The sequence below is a fragment of the Salvelinus fontinalis genome, chromosome 28 (genome assembly GCF_029448725.1).
Source record: "Salvelinus fontinalis isolate EN_2023a chromosome 28, ASM2944872v1, whole genome shotgun sequence".
Classification (NCBI taxonomy): domain Eukaryota; kingdom Metazoa; phylum Chordata; class Actinopteri; order Salmoniformes; family Salmonidae; genus Salvelinus; species Salvelinus fontinalis.
The window spans coordinates 15,876,919-15,892,799 of NC_074692.1; the positions used below are offsets into that span (position 1 = coordinate 15,876,919).

The following is a 15,881-nucleotide window of genomic DNA, read 5'->3' on the forward strand; positions in this document are numbered from 1 at the left end:
CCAATCACGGCTGGTTGTGATACAGCCTGGAATCGAACCAGGGTCTGTAGTGACGCCTCTCGGGAGCTCCATGAGTTGGGAATAATAATGGGAAATTGTGATAATTTCCTTTTTTAGTGTGAGTTGTTTAAAAAGAGCCTGCAATTTCAGCCTATTTTGGTGGTCTGCCAATGAGAAAGAGTTCCAAACCTCTCTGCCTCTCTGTTCACTTTCAGTTTTCCCCTCCCTTTTTAGACCACTCCTGGACGGTGCTAGCAGCATTCTTGCTTGAGAAATTGCTCTTTGCTACAAAGCTATTTTTGTTTCTCATTTGAATTGATCCCAGTAAGATACTTAATTGTTACCCAGAAATGATTTGATATTGAGATAAAACCGGATGCACTGGACCTTTTTTAGCTATTGATTTCATCAGGTTTTTCTGATGACTATTCTTACTCATCAAATCATAGCAGGGCAATTATTTTAGAAAAGAATGCAAGCTTGCTGGCTATCGCTTTAGACTTGGATATCGATATGTTCTCTGTAAGATGTGGTGTCTTTTAAAAGGGGGTAATGGCCAGTAAAAGATAGCTCTATTCTGGACACAGCAGGCTTTTAGTGTGTTGACTCTAGACTCATATGACCAACACAGAGCCACAGGCAAGACACAGCCAGGCTTCCATTGAGAGGTTTTACCTGATCCCAGGGAACAGTTGCTGCATTGTTCTGGCAATGACATCTCACTACAGGTTCACTTGAAACGACTGAGCTGAATTGAAGATTTTTTCACACTGACAGGACACTTATAGATGGAGGCAGTTTACTTGTCCCAAGTTTGTCTTGATATAAATATTATGTGTCAAGGAACGTTTGGTAGCTATTCTGACACTTTTAACTGAACGAGGGACAAAGAACTGGTTTCTGTAATATGCCTCTCACTGTGTGCAGTTTCATTACTAAACCAAAGTCTAGTGCTTGTTTTGCAGTGCTGCTTGAGTGTTACCTGTCAGTTGGAACAGTAGGGAGGGGTGGAGAAGGGGATGCATTTAGAGTACACATTAATGTCCTGTTTTAAAATACCAGAGTGGGGTGAATCACTCACCTTGTAAAGAGTCATTTAAATTCTTCTACTTTGCTAGACCTATACTGTCCAAATATAGACGATATGATATTGACAGACAATATAAGAGCAGGGTTACAAATCCTTCAGTATAAAAGAGGTAGCTTTTCAAAATGAATTACCAACACAATATGATATCAGTTAATGCACTGATGCAACTTAACTCTACATTTTAGCACTTAACATTGCATGATAGTAGTGTGATGGACACAAGCAGTTTACTCTTACCTTTTTCTCCCAATTTATGAACCATTTTTAAGAGCATATTTTACAGAGGGGAAGCAATCATGTAATAACACTGTACAAATAAGTGTGTTTGTGTGTCAGTTCAAACTTAGTAGGAAATGAGGCCAGATTTGCCTAATATGTTCCTGAAAAAAGCTGAAATGCAATGTATGAAGCAGTATTCTTAGTAGCTTTTTCCCTATAGAAACATAGGGCTACATACAGTAATGTACAATTGGCTCCGGTTACCTTTTCTCCAGTATGTCCCATAACTGAAATTATATTCACAGCAGCATTGTGTATTGTTTACATTGTTGCAAAGACGTCAAGGGTGAACACAAATATTTGCCACAAGTGAAACGATGTCATTAAATAAATGCTGTTGTGTATATTGAATGTAAACTGACCATTCATTACAAATGGCTTTGCAAAATATCTTTCCACTATACTGTTAAAAACAGCCTTTGGCATTTTGTTTTTCCCCTATGCCCTGTCTAGCTTGAATGTCTGAATACTGCAGCCATATTACCCATGTTGCCAGTTTCTGTCACCCTTTCCGGATTCTTTCCTGCCTGCTTGTTTCTGCCACCTGCTTTGTCGTTTTATATGCATGTAGATCCCAAGGAATAATGCTGTCACTGGACAAATTCAGTCCTCTCTCAAACGATCCACTGAATGGTGTGCCGTGTAATTTGGACCGTGGGCTACTATTTGACTTGTTTTTGGCTTACGTTTGTAACATTTGTAAGATCTTCACCTATTGGATTGTATTTGAAAACTATGCCATAGTTACTGTGTTTTCATTGAAATTGTGTTCAGTTGATATGATGATGTAACGCCAAATCAGTCAGAATGTGTTTGGCACCTCATTGGCACACATCCTTTGAGCTAGATTGCAGAAATGAACCACCTTTTGCAGGCAGGTTTGTCAGTGGGTGCCAAGCCCTTCTTGCTTAATGCCTGTTTAAAACACGTCATGGTAACAGTCAGCAATTACGAGGAGTACTATTGTCAAATCAGGAATGTAGCTTTTTTTTTGTGTGTTTTAAAACAAACTCCCGATATCTTTTAAGTCACCCCAGAACTTGACATGATTCCCAGGTGTCCAATGTGGCTGGCATCCCTGAATTGTACTGAACTTAAGTCCCTCCCACAAACTGCTCTTATATCCATCTTCAGGACATTAGTGATATGCACAATTTTAGGGGAAACAATTATTCAATGTAAAGGTGTCCGGAAATGAGTTCCACAATGTTCACAACTTGGTCACTACCCCACACTTTTTTTAAAGGGGCAATCCTTCTTGCAACACCTCTATTGGCTACATTTTTGGGCTAATTACAGGAGGCCTTTAACAAGTCCCCAGAGCTCCTTTCATAGAACTGTTTCCCTCCTGCTAATTTGATTATTGTCTGCAGAGGACTGCAGCTTCTTGCTGAGGTTGCACAATGTGCTTAGGAAGAAGGCAGGCACCTACGGTAGTTTTTCATTGGCTTGGGTGCTGACTAGGGTCTAGTGCTTTTATGCTGGTATGATTACTAGAATGGCTCTCCTGCTGATGATCCTGATGTGTATAGAGAATGTACACTACTATACACACTTACCCCCTTTCATTCTTGGGATCCTCATACCTATTTTATTCCTGAATGGTAACCTTAACAGCTTTGTGTTTGATCCCTTGAGAACCCAGAGGATGGGCCATGGGTTTGACTGGCACCCAGGCCAGGCTCAGAGTTGGCCACATGACCTGTGTTTGTGACTCCTGGCAGAGCGCAGTCAGGACAGCGTGGTGGTGACTCTGTCGGACTCCAACTCCACCCAGGATGCCTTCACAGACCCCGCCAGCTCCCAGGACAGTAGCCATGTTAAGCTTCAGTCTGGGAAGGGCAGTGCCTCTTCATCTGAGAACATCACCCCCATCAAGGAGGGCCAGCCTACAGTTGAAGACATAGGTGGATTTTGTTTGTTTAATCCTGAAATGCAGTAATGGAAATGCATTCTACCCGACCACCAGCTTTATTATTTCCTAAATGTGATGTTCTTTAGTGATATTGTGGAAGTCAATAAATGTTGTGTTTTAGAGAGGGAAGGACATATTGAGAATGGTTAATGTTTGATAATCTCCTCTTTAAACCCTGAATTCCTCAAGGTTCACGTGGGGGGGAAAAAGCAACGAGGACGGGACCGTAATCTTGCTGGAGGACCAAGAAGTAGTAGACACCATGTCAGTGACAGTACCTGAGGCTGATGCGCTAAAAGCCAACCATAGATCCCTGCTCTCATCCACTGCCTGTTCCATCCACCTGACCAAAGGCCTCGTCCTCTCATCAGCCCCCCCCCCCCCCCCCCCCCCAGACTCCTACAAGCGATTGGAGGAGCTGCTACACTAGGTGGCCAGATCCCCCACCAGAGATGGTCGAGGTGCCAAAGGCCCTCCCCACTGAGCATTTCCGCATGCTGGTGGACATGTGTGTCCGTAGTGTCTTCCTCTGCCTGAGCTGCTTCCCTCAGCACGACAAGAGCCTCTACCGTCTGGCCATCTACATCAACGGCAAGACCCAACCGGTTAGTTTGTCCACCCTCCCTCCATATCATGCATGGTTCGCTAACATTCATTCACAGAATGTTTTGACAGGAATATTCACCCCTACTCTTATCATCAGTGGCATTTCCTGCAATTAACGTTGACATTTAAAACCCTCAGATCTGAAACCATGAATCTAGTTTACACCATTTCCTCAGGTATGGTATATTGCTATTCAAATAGATGGTGTTTTTCTAAGAATTGTATGTCTGTAGTTTGTTTGGCTTGGACTCTGACTTCCTCTTATCAATTGTGCTAGTTTGCCTGTGGGGTTAATGTGACTGTATAGTACAGTAGGTGCTGAAACAGCAGAGTGTGCATTGGACACAAGGCTCTGTGTGCAGAGGTGTGTGTGTGGGTGGCAGCAGCACAGTGCTCTCTCAGCCAGGTTTGGCACAGCGAGACTGTTCAGTGTCGTGACGCCCTACAGTCAGCACTTTGCCAGTCAGACCCTCCTGTGGGACTGCTGATCACAATTCAATGAGGTTGGGTTAACCAATTTCCAGGGCAGAGTTTTGGTCATTGATAACAGATTAGTGAACTGTTGTTCTCTTTATGAACCTATTGAGACCGTTATGTAGCTGTTGTCAGAGCATGCTTTTCATGTTTAGGTTAGGATTCTTTCAGTCAGGTAGACTGACCTGGGCCCCTGACTGGCTGTAGTTTACTGCCCCAGTGTTTTAGGCTTGACAAAAATGGATGAAGAATCTCAATCACAGAGCTTGCACCTGTTTTAAGAAGTGTGTCCTAAAGGTAAGTGAAATAATTGGTTCTGTATTACATTTCCTTTTGGAGTTGAATGAAAACAAGGAGTTGAGCTGTTCTGCTAAATTGTCAAGTAACTACCCACTGCTCAGTGTTACAGACCAGTGGCAGCATTGTGGCTGTTCAGGTCTATAGCCCTCTTGGTTAATAAGTGACAACCCTGTTTGTTTTTCACTACAAATCCTACTTCTTCTGGGGTTTGAATTACAAGCTAATGTTATCGTACGTTTCTCAGCTAATACTAAATTCAGGATATGAGTTATTATTGGGCAAATTCCACGGTAAGAAAGTGATGCAGAGTCATTTATTTTTTAAACTTTGCAATCATTGGTTTTTGTTTGGTTTACATTTTTAAGTGAAAAATCTGAGTCTCAGCATCACCCTGTTACGTTGAATTGCCCTATTGTAACAGGAATGTGTGGTGGATGGATAGTTGAGAAATGAAATAGCCTACTTCTGATTTCTTTGTGCAGAACCTTTAAAAAATTCAGATGGCTTTCATAAATTTGTCATTAAATATGATCATTTACATCTGTCCACATCACTTGACTTTGGTATGGAACTTAATGTACAAGGCCTTCCCTGCTGAAACAGATAGATGTCTGCTGATCTTTCCTGATAGCTGGTCCAGGAGAGATGCCAAATGCCTGGACCAACTTTATTGCTATGATACATTATTGAAACACTGAAAATAATACTATGATGTGGCCCTGTGGGAGAATCACAGTTGTACGAGGGTGAACTGCACCCTTCTACTAAAGCCTCTGCATGTCTTTTGCTCCCAGAAACAGTTAGGCTAAACCTGCATTGGCTGGGACCGTCAGTGTGAGACTCATTAAGGAAGTCAGGGATTGGCAGGAGGGCCTGTAATCTCCGATCATTTGGCACTGGGTTTTTACAGCTTCACATTGTGGCTAGAGTTGGCCAGCTTTTCAAAAAAGGCAGTGGTGGAAATGTCTTGTCAGCGATATGTTCTATCTGAATGGCCATTCCTCTGCCTAACCCAACCTCTCCACTATCTAATAAAAACATCAGTGCTGATTTAAAAGGAGTACCCCTTGCATGTCAACAAATTGACTTCAGCTACAGTCACTTTGTACTGTTAAACTACAGTTAATGGCCATTGGAGCTGCTATGACAGAACAAGGTAACAATACAGTGATGTTAGGTACTGTAGTGGATGATGCATCTGAAAATGATTGATTCAATGAAGCTTGTGGTATGATGTAACATTTTCACCTTTTTCTTTGTCTTGTGTTTGTGGTCTCTTGAGGGGCATCCCCTACGTTTTCTGATAATTTTTTGTGTTTTCACAGAATCTGCGGTACCAACGTGATGTGTTGCTAGGAAGCAGTGTCCCATGGCAACAGCTGAAGCATATGCCAGCAAGAGGACTTTTCTATGAGGGGAACAAGACAAACCTGTTCATTGTAAGTTCCACAGTTCACCAAGCCAGCTCCGCCATCAAGGTTCTGCTACCCTGGCTGGCTCACCTGGCTAACATTACTATGCACTAGTCCTGGTTGTTAGTTTGTTAATATTGTTTTTAAACAATGACTGAGAGCATGGCGAAGTCAGGCGGGGGTTCCGAGATCCTTTTGCAATAAAAATCACGGTCCTTATCCTTGATATTATACCAACTATGGGGGTATGTAATCTCGCTGAGACCTACTTCCCAGGCCTCTAACTCTATAGGCTTTGGAAAATTGGTTGTATAATTCGAACTTTGGTTATTCATATATATGTATGTGTGTGTGTGTGTGTGTAGACGCATTACTGGGGAGAGTCAGGTAGAATCCATTGTGTTCCATGATGCACTTCTGTGTACACTCGAATGATGGTGTTTTTATCATGCATGAGGGTTTAAGTTAACCCCTGCTGCCTCCACCACATTGTGCTCTAATACCCAACTGTTGAACTTTTGGGGCCAGTTTTTCCAACGGACCAACACCCATTTTTACATTTTTCTCTCTTTTGATCCAGAATCTCCTCCATGTGAAAGACTTTGTCTTTACCCATCTGTACCTTCTGTAGTTCCTTCTCATAAAAAGATCCCTCTATAAACTCCCCGTCATAATCTTTTAACTTGTAGACAGGGGGTATACGTGGGAGACATTCGGTAACTGTGAACAACTCATCGCTGTAACATTGCTCATATTTTTTGTCAAACACCCCTCAACTTGGATATACGTACAAAGTCCCTCACTATGAATTTAAAATCAATTATTTTCTCACGGCGAAGGGGGAACAAACCATACAGATTTTGAAAGAGTTTTCACGAGAGACCTCGGAGGGCTTCATCCGTATACTCTTATGGTAGTTGTAAGCCTTTACTAAATCTTAAACTATATCGATATATCTGCTGTGAGCTGTAAAGTATTTCCACATCCTCTCCTTCAAAGTTCTGCTAGCGGAACTCCTCCCACATTCCACTGAAAAGGCAGAGCGCGAAATTCAAAAAATATTTTTGAGAAATATTTAACTTTCACACATTAACAAGTCCAATACAGCAAATGAAAGATACACATCTTGTGAATCCAGTCAACATGTCCGATTTTTAAAATGTTTTACAGCGAAAACACCACATATATTTATGTTAGCTCACCACCAAATACAAAAAAGGACAGACATTTTTCACAGCACAGGTAGCATGCACAAAGCCAACCTAACTAACCAAGAAACAACTTCATCAGATGACAGTCTTATAACATGTTATACAATAAATCTGTTTTGTTCGAAAAATTTGCATATTTGAGGTATAAATCAGTTTTACATTGCAGCTACCATCACAGCTACCGTCACAAATAGGACCGAAGCAGCCAGAGTAATTACAGACACCAACGTCAAATACCTAAATACTCATCATAAAACATTTCTGAAAAATCGATGGTGTACAGCAAATTAAAGACAAACATCTTGTGAATCCAGCCAATATTTCCGATTTTTTAAAAGTGTTTTACAGCGAAAACACTATAGCATTATATTAGCTTACTACAATAGCCTACCACACTACCGCATTCATTCATCAAGGCACGTTAGCGATAGCAATAGGCACGTTAGCGATAGGGAATAAATCAGCAAAAGATATTCATTTTCACTAACCTTCATAAACCTTCATCAGATGACAGTCCTATAACATCAGGTTATACATACACTTATGTTTTGTTCGAAAATGTGCATATTTAGAGCTGAAATCAGTGGTTATACATTGTGCTAACGTAGCATCTTTTTCCCAGAATGTGCGGATATTTTTATGACAACTATTCTGACCAAATAACTATTCATAAACGTTACTAGAAAATACATGTTTTATAGGAAATGATAGATACACTAGTTCTTAACATCGCTGTGTTAGAATTCTAAAAATAACTTCATTACGACATCCATCTTAGTTATAGCGAGAGCGTGCCCAAAATCTGGGCGCAAACTACTAGTACAACATGTTCGACAGATATATGAAATAGCATCATAAAATGGGTCCTACTTTTGATGATCTTCCATCAGAATGTTGTACAAGGGGTCCTTTGTCCAGAATCATCGTTGTTTGGTTTTAGAATGTCCTCTTCTCCAGTCAATTAGCACGGAAAGCTAGCAAAGTAGCGCGAAGCTCTCCTTCCTGAACAAAGGCACACAACGCAACACGCCTAACGTCCCAAATAAATTTCAATAATCTAATAAAACTATATTGAAAACATACTTTACGATGATATTGTCACATTTATCAAATAAAATCAAAGCCACAGATATTAGTCGTCTATAACGACAGCCTTTCAGAAGGCAATACCAGGTCCCTTCGCGCACGCTCCAGAAAACAGGAAACTGGTGACACGTCATTGTCACGCCCTGGCCTTATTATTCTTTGTTTTCTTTATTATTTTAGTTAGGTCAGGGTGTGACATGGGGAATGTTTATGTTTTGTTGGTTTTGGGTGTTTATTTGGTAAAGGGGTTATGGGGTGTAGTAGATGGTTTTGTGTTGAGTGTATATGTCTAGCGTTGTCTATGTTGGTTAGTTATCTAGGAGAGTCTATGGTTACCTGAATGAGTTCCCAATTAGAGACAGCTGATTTCGGTTGTCTCTGATTGGGAGCCTTATTTAGGGTAGCCATAGGCTCTCATTGGTTGTGGGTAATTGTCTATGTAAGAACGTTTGTAGCCTGTCTGTATGTGCACAACGTTTGTAGCTTCACGGTCGTTTTGTTGTTTTGTTGTTTGTATAGAGTTTTGTGTCGTGTTCATCTTCGTGTTGTTAAATAAAGAAGATGGCTTATTTTCCAACAGCTGCATTTTGGTCCGTCAATCCGCCACACGATCGTGACAGAATTACCCACCATAGGACCAAGCGGCATGACCAGCGGCAACAGGAGCAATACAAGGATTTATGGACATGGGAGGAAATTTTAGACCGGGAGGTACCAGGAGAATATAACTGCCCCAAAGCTGAGCTGGAGGCAGCGAAAGCAGAGAGGCGGCGATATGAGGAGCTAGCTCGGAGGCAGGAAAAGGAACCTACAAAGGATCTGGGTTACACTACGTGGGAGGAGATCGACAGGTGGGCGATCAACCCAGGGAGAGTGCCGGAGCCCGCCTGGGATTCTCTGGCGCAGTGCGAGGAGGGATACCGGCGAATGGAGGCAGCACGACGAAGCGGTAGGAAGCCTGTGGGAAAACCCAAAAAATTTCTTTGGGGGGGGCTTAAAGGGAGAGTGGCGAAGTCAGGTAGGAAACCTGCGCCTACTCCCTGTAATTACCGTGGAGAGCGAGAGTACGGGCAGACACCGTGTTACGCAGTAGAGCGCACGGTGTCTCCTGTACGTGTGCATAGCCCGGTGCGGGTTATTCCACCTCCCCGCACTGGCAGGGCTAGATTGAGTATTGAGCCGGATGTCATGAAGCCGGTCCTACATATCTGGCCACCAGTGCGTCTCCTCGGGCCGGTTTACATGGCACCAGCCTTACGCATGGTGTCCCCGGTTCGCCTACATAGCCCGGTGCGGGTTATTCCACCTCCCCGCACTGGTCGGGCAACGGGGAGCATTCAACCAGGTAAGGTTGGTCAGGCTCAATGCTCAAGGGAGCCAATACGCCTGCACGGTCCGGTATTTCCGGCGCCACCTCCCCGCCCCAGTTCAGTGCCACCAGTGCCTACACCACGTAACAGGCTTCCAGTGTGTCTCCAGAGCCCTGTTCCTCCTCCACGCACTCGTCCTATGGTGCGTGTCTCCAGCCCGGTATCACCAATTCCGGCACCACGCACTAAGCCTTTTGTGCGTCTCCAGAGTCCTGTGCATCCTGTTGCTGCTCCCCGCATTAGCCCTGAGATGCGTGTCCCCAGTCCGGTACCACCAGTTCTGGCCCCACGCACTAGGCCTAATGTGCGTCCCCAGGGTCCAGTATGCCCTGTTCCTGCTCCCCGCACTAGCCCTGAGATGCGTGTCCCCAGCCCGGTGCCACCAGTCCCGGCACCACGCACCAGGCCTACAGTGCGCCTCAGCCGGCAGGAGTCTGCCGTCTGCACAGCGATGACTGAACTGCTCGTCTCCCCAGCGCCATCTGAGCCATCCGTCTCCCCAGCGCCATCTGAGCCATCCGTCTCCCCAGCGCCATCTGAGCCATCCGTCTGCAATGAGCCTGCAAAGCCGCCCGTCTGCCATGAGCCTGCAAAGCCGCCCGTCTGCCATGAGCCCACTGAGCCGTCCGCCAGACAGGAGCCGCTAGAGCCGCCAGCCAGACAGGAGCCGCTAGAGCCGTCCGTCAGACAGGATCTGCCAGATCCGCCAACCAGACAGGATCTGCCAGAGCCGCCAACCAGACAGGATCTGCCAGAGCCGCCAACCAGACAGGAGCAGCCAGATCAGTCAGCCAGCCATGAGCAGCCAGATCCGTCAGCTAGCCATGAGCAGCCAGATCCGTCAGCTAGCCATGAGCAGCCAGATCCGTCAGCTAGCCATGAGCAGCCAGATCCGTCAGCTAGCCATGAGCAGCCAGATCCGTCAGCTAGCCATGAGCAGCCAGATCCGTCAGCTAGCCATGAGCAGCCAGATCCGTCAGCTAGCCATGAGCAGCCAGATCCGTCAGCTAGCCATGAGCAGCCAGATCCGTCAGCTAGCCATGAGCAGCCAGATCCGTCAGCTAGCCATGAGCAGCCAGATCCGTCAGCCAGCCATGAGCAGCCAGATCCGTCAGCCAGCCATGAGCAGCCAGATCCGTCAGCCAGCCATGAGCAGCCAGATCAGTTAGCCAGCCATGAGCAGCCAGATCCGTTAGCCAGCCATGAGCAGCCAGATCTGTCAGCCAGCCATGGGCCGTCCCTCAGTCCGGAGCTGCAGTCCCTCAGTCCGGAGCTGCAGTCCCTCAGTCCGGAGCTGCCATTCCTCAGTCCGGAGCTGCCCCTTACCCTGGAGCTGCCCCTTACCCTGGTGCTGCACCTTACCCTGGTGCTGCCCCTTACCCTGGTGCTGCCCCTTACCCTGGTACTGCCCCTTATCCTGGTACTGCCCCTGACCCTGGTACTGCCCCTTACCCTGGTACTGGTCCTTAGTCCGGAGCTGTCCCTTAGTCCGGAACTCCCCCTTAATGCAATGGGGTTAATGTGGAGGGGGGTCGTTTGGAGGAAGCCTAGGAGGTGGGTAGGTACTGTGGTGACGTGGGGACTACGACCAGAGCCGGAGCCGCCACCGTGGAGGGGAGCCCACCCAGACCCTCCCCTAGACTGTGTATGGTGCGCCCGGAGTTCGCGCCTCAAGGGGGGGGTTATGTCACGCCCTGGCCTTATTATTCTTTGTTTTCTTTATTATTTTAGTTAGGTCAGGGTGTGACATGGGGAATGTTTATGTTTTGTTGGTTTTGGGTGTTTATTTGGTAAAGGGGTTATGGGGTGTAGTAGATGGTTTTGTGTTGAGTGTATATGTCTAGCGTTGTCTATGTTGGTTAGTTATCTAGGAGAGTCTATGGTTACCTGAATGAGTTCCCAATTAGAGACAGCTGATTTCGGTTGTCTCTGATTGGGAGCCTTATTTAGGGTAGCCATAGGCTCTCATTGGTTGTGGGTAATTGTCTATGTAAGAACGTTTGTAGCCTGTCTGTATGTGCACAACGTTTGTAGCTTCACGGTCGTTTTGTTGTTTTGTTGTTTGTATAGAGTTTTGTGTCGTGTTCATCTTCGTGTTGTTAAATAAAGAAGATGGCTTATTTTCCAACAGCTGCATTTTGGTCCGTCAATCCGCCACACGATCGTGACAGTCATACAAAGAGCTTTTATTCGACCCCAGATCAAGTTATACACTCCATTTCTTCTCTCACTGCCTGTCGACATCTAGTGGAAGACGTATGAAGTGCATGTATACTAATAAATATCAAGGACATTAATAAGCAGGCCCTAGAACAGAGCATCGATTTCAGATTTTCCTCTTCCTGTCAGGAAGTTTGCTGCAAAATGAGTTCTGTTTTACTCACAGATATAATTCAAACAGTTTTAGAAACTAGAGAGTGTTTTCTATCCAATAGTAATAATAATATGCATATTGTACGAGCAAGAATTGAGTACGAGGCCGTTTAAATTGGGCACGATTTTCCCCCAAAGTGAAAATAGCGCCCTCTGTCCTCAACAGGTTTTAAAGCGTTCCACAACTGAAGCTTTCAAATCCGAACCTGTAGCGAAATGTACGATATTCTGCATTTTCATGAGTTTCTGAAAAGTATTATTAACAAAAAAGAAATCCACCGTCAGTCTGCACTTTCTTGCGTGCTCCTCCTTCTTTTAAGATGGTCAAAGGCCTGGGTCACCTCTGCCCCAATCATTTTTTTTTTAAGACCCTTACTATTTTAGAGAAAATGTCTATAACTGTTAGCATGTAGCGATTTCCATCATTTTTATCTGCAAGGGCCTGCATGTCACAGATCTACCTGAAACTGGGACAAGGCATGGGTAGAATTTGTTTATGCAGAGTGTAAGCATCCTGCTCTGCTAGCCATTCATTCACTTGAGCAGCGCCTAACCTGCTACCTGTATCTTCGGCTATAGCTCTCTGGAACCGCTCCTTCCCCCCATAAGACCCTGGGTTAGAGGGGGGTATAATAAATGTTTTTCAACATCTGCTCCGCCATCCTTCTTGCCTCTCTGATGTACAATAACATTAACCTTTCACGCCTCTCTACCCCGGGTCCGGGAGCACCCCCCCCCCCCACACTGAGTAGCATCGCTAGCATAGCGTCACAATTAAATAGTAGCATCTAAATATCATTAAATCACAAGTCCAAGACACCTAATGAAAGATACAGATCTTGTGAATAAAGCCACAATTTCAGATTTTTTAAATGTTTTACAGGGAAGACAAAATATGTAAATCTATTAGCTAACCACGTTAGCAAAAGACACCATTTTTCTTTGTCCACCATTTTTTCTCTCCACCAGTAGCTATCACCAATTCGGCCAAATAAAGATATTGATAGCCACTAACCAAGAAAAAACCTCATCAGATGACAGTCTGATAACATATTTATGGTATAGGATAGGTTTTGTTAGAAAAATGTGCATATTTCAGGTATAAATCATAGTTTACAATTGCACCCACCATCACAACTCGACTACAAAAAATACAGAGCAACGTGTATTACCTAATTACTAATCATAAAACATTTCGTAAAAATACACAGCGTACACTAATTGAAAGACACAGATCCTGTAAATCCAGACAATATTTCAGATTTTCTAAGTGTCTTACAGCGAAAACACAATAAATCGTTATATTAGCATACCACATGTGCAAACGTTACCAGAGCATTGATTCTAGCCAAAGAGAGCGATAACGTAATCATCGCCAAAATATATTAATTTTTTCACTAACCTTCTCAGAATTCTTCCGATGACACTCCTGTAACATCACATTACAACATACATATAGAGTTTGTTCGAAAATGTGCATATTTAGCCACAAAAAAACGTGGTTAGACAATGAGAAAAGTAGCCCAGCTGGTCAAAAAATGTCGTGCGCCATATTAGACAGTGATCTAGTCTTATACATAAATACTCATAAACTTGACTAAAAAATACAGGGTGGACAGCGATTGATAGACAATTTAATTCTTAATACAATCGCTGAATTACATTTTTTAAATTATCCTTACTTTTCAATACAGGTTGCGCCAAGTGAAGCTATAACAAACAAAACAAGCATAAGCCTTTAACATTTTTCGACAGAAACACGATTTATCATAATAAATTGTTCTTACTATGAGCTGTTCTTCCATCAGAATCTTGGGCAATGAATCCTTTCTTGGGTCTAATCGTCTTTTGGTCGAAAGCTGTCCTCTTGCCATGTGGAAATGCCCACTAAAGTCGGGCATGAACTGGAAACGTGCCCAGCGGTTCAAAGTGTCTCAGAAAGAAATGCCTCAAAATCGCACTAAACGGATATAAATTGCTATAAAACGGTTCCAATTAACTACCTTATGATGTTGTTAACACCTATAACGAGTAAAAACATGACTGGAGAAATATTACTGGCTAAACAAAAGGTTGGAAGGAGGCAAGTCCGACGTCCTTCGTGCGTCAGGCGCAGGCAGCCAAAGGAAGTTACTTCCGGTATTTGGTGATTTATAGAGGCCCTGATTGCGCAATCGACTCCATTCAAAGCGTCATCACGTACTGACATCCAGGGGAAGACGTAAGAAGTGTCTGTTTCTCCATAGCACTTACAGGGACCTTTAAACTGACTCCAGATCAGGGGCCAAGATGTCTGAAATCTGACTCCCTATCATGAAAAGTGCTGTAGAAGGAGTTCTGTTTCACTCAGAGACAAAATTCCAACGGCTATAGAAACTAGTGTTTTCTATCCAATAATAATAATAATATGCATATTGTACGAGCAAGAATTGAGTACTAGGCAGTTTAATCTGTAGAGCAAATTATGCTAATGCAAAACAGCACCCACTATATTCGCAAGAAGTTAATGAGCCCCTTTCAAATAACGACGACTTTTCATTTTTATTTTTGCAAACATCAAGTATTACGTATACAGACAATTTCAGGGTATGTAGCAGGATATTAGTCCTTGTTTTCTCAACGACCCATGCATGCAACACCTTGTATAGTTGGTTTACATTTACAGGCTTGTATCTCTGAATTTTTTAAACATCCGTTATAAGTATATAAACAACAAATATGATACATGTTACAATTTAAATGGTGTTTCAAACAAATAAAATAAAATCTTAGACAAGGATGTTTCTAATTCTTCAGTCATCCACAAGACAGGATACCAGTTGTGTCCATTGTAGACTCTTGCCCGTATGTCATGATTCACTCCATTTTTAGCACACGCTCTGCATTAGCCCATGTATTGTGGGTTGTGGTTGTGTAGAATGATACATTGTTCACTTTATTTTCAATAATTTGCTGCATAACATTTGTAAGTTCTCTCAAAATAAAACATGTATTTATTCTCTAACATCGTATGCATATAGTTACCCATTGCTTTACATCTAAATAAAAAATATTAATTATTACTCGTTCTCTTGGGGTTTATTGAGCCAGAAAGTCACCACATCATCCACCAAAGCTTCCTTGTATTTGTTGTCGTCCACCAGTGTGTGCCGGATTTCTTTGAGTTTCTCGTGGATGTAGATCACCTCCTTCAGTTCATGTAGGAAAGCCTCGGTTACCCCGTAAACAAGACCTATAGACTCCAGGGCTCTGACCATCGAAGGTATAAAGCGGCTGGACCAGTCTTTTCACCAGCTCCTCAAAATGGTTGAAGTAGTACCGTGGTAGGTCATATAAACACGGATGTCGTCGTTGGCTGGGGTGATTGATCTCACAACCGATGCATTTTTCTCTTCTATACTCCAACCACCACGTCTAAAAGTGCGGCTAGAGGCCTTAATGGTGTCCACAAAAATAGTACTGGCCACCACCTCAAACACATCCTCAGGCGGTGTACATGTCGGGTGGCTTGCCTGGGGGGAGTAGAATGGAGGGCTGTGAGGCATGGAGTCCTTAGGGGCTGGTACCCATGACGTATCAGAGTCCTGGTATGGTTTTTGAATATCCATGGTATATGATGAACCGGTGGCTTTATGGTCACCTCTTTTATTGTTGAACCATTCTTTTGGTATCGGGGCGTGGTTCACGTAGCAGCCGCGTACTTAGTTTTCTTCGGGGGCTGACCCTTCTGAGGATGAACCTTCTTGGGGTTCCTTTGAATCATAA

The 15,881-nt window shown here is 43.8% G+C and overlaps 1 pseudogene; it reads left to right on the forward strand.

Annotated features, from left to right (window-relative positions):
* LOC129825900 (calcineurin-binding protein cabin-1-like) overlaps window positions 1–15,881 on the forward strand; it is a 100,113-nt pseudogene that overhangs the window by 18,526 nt on the left and 65,706 nt on the right.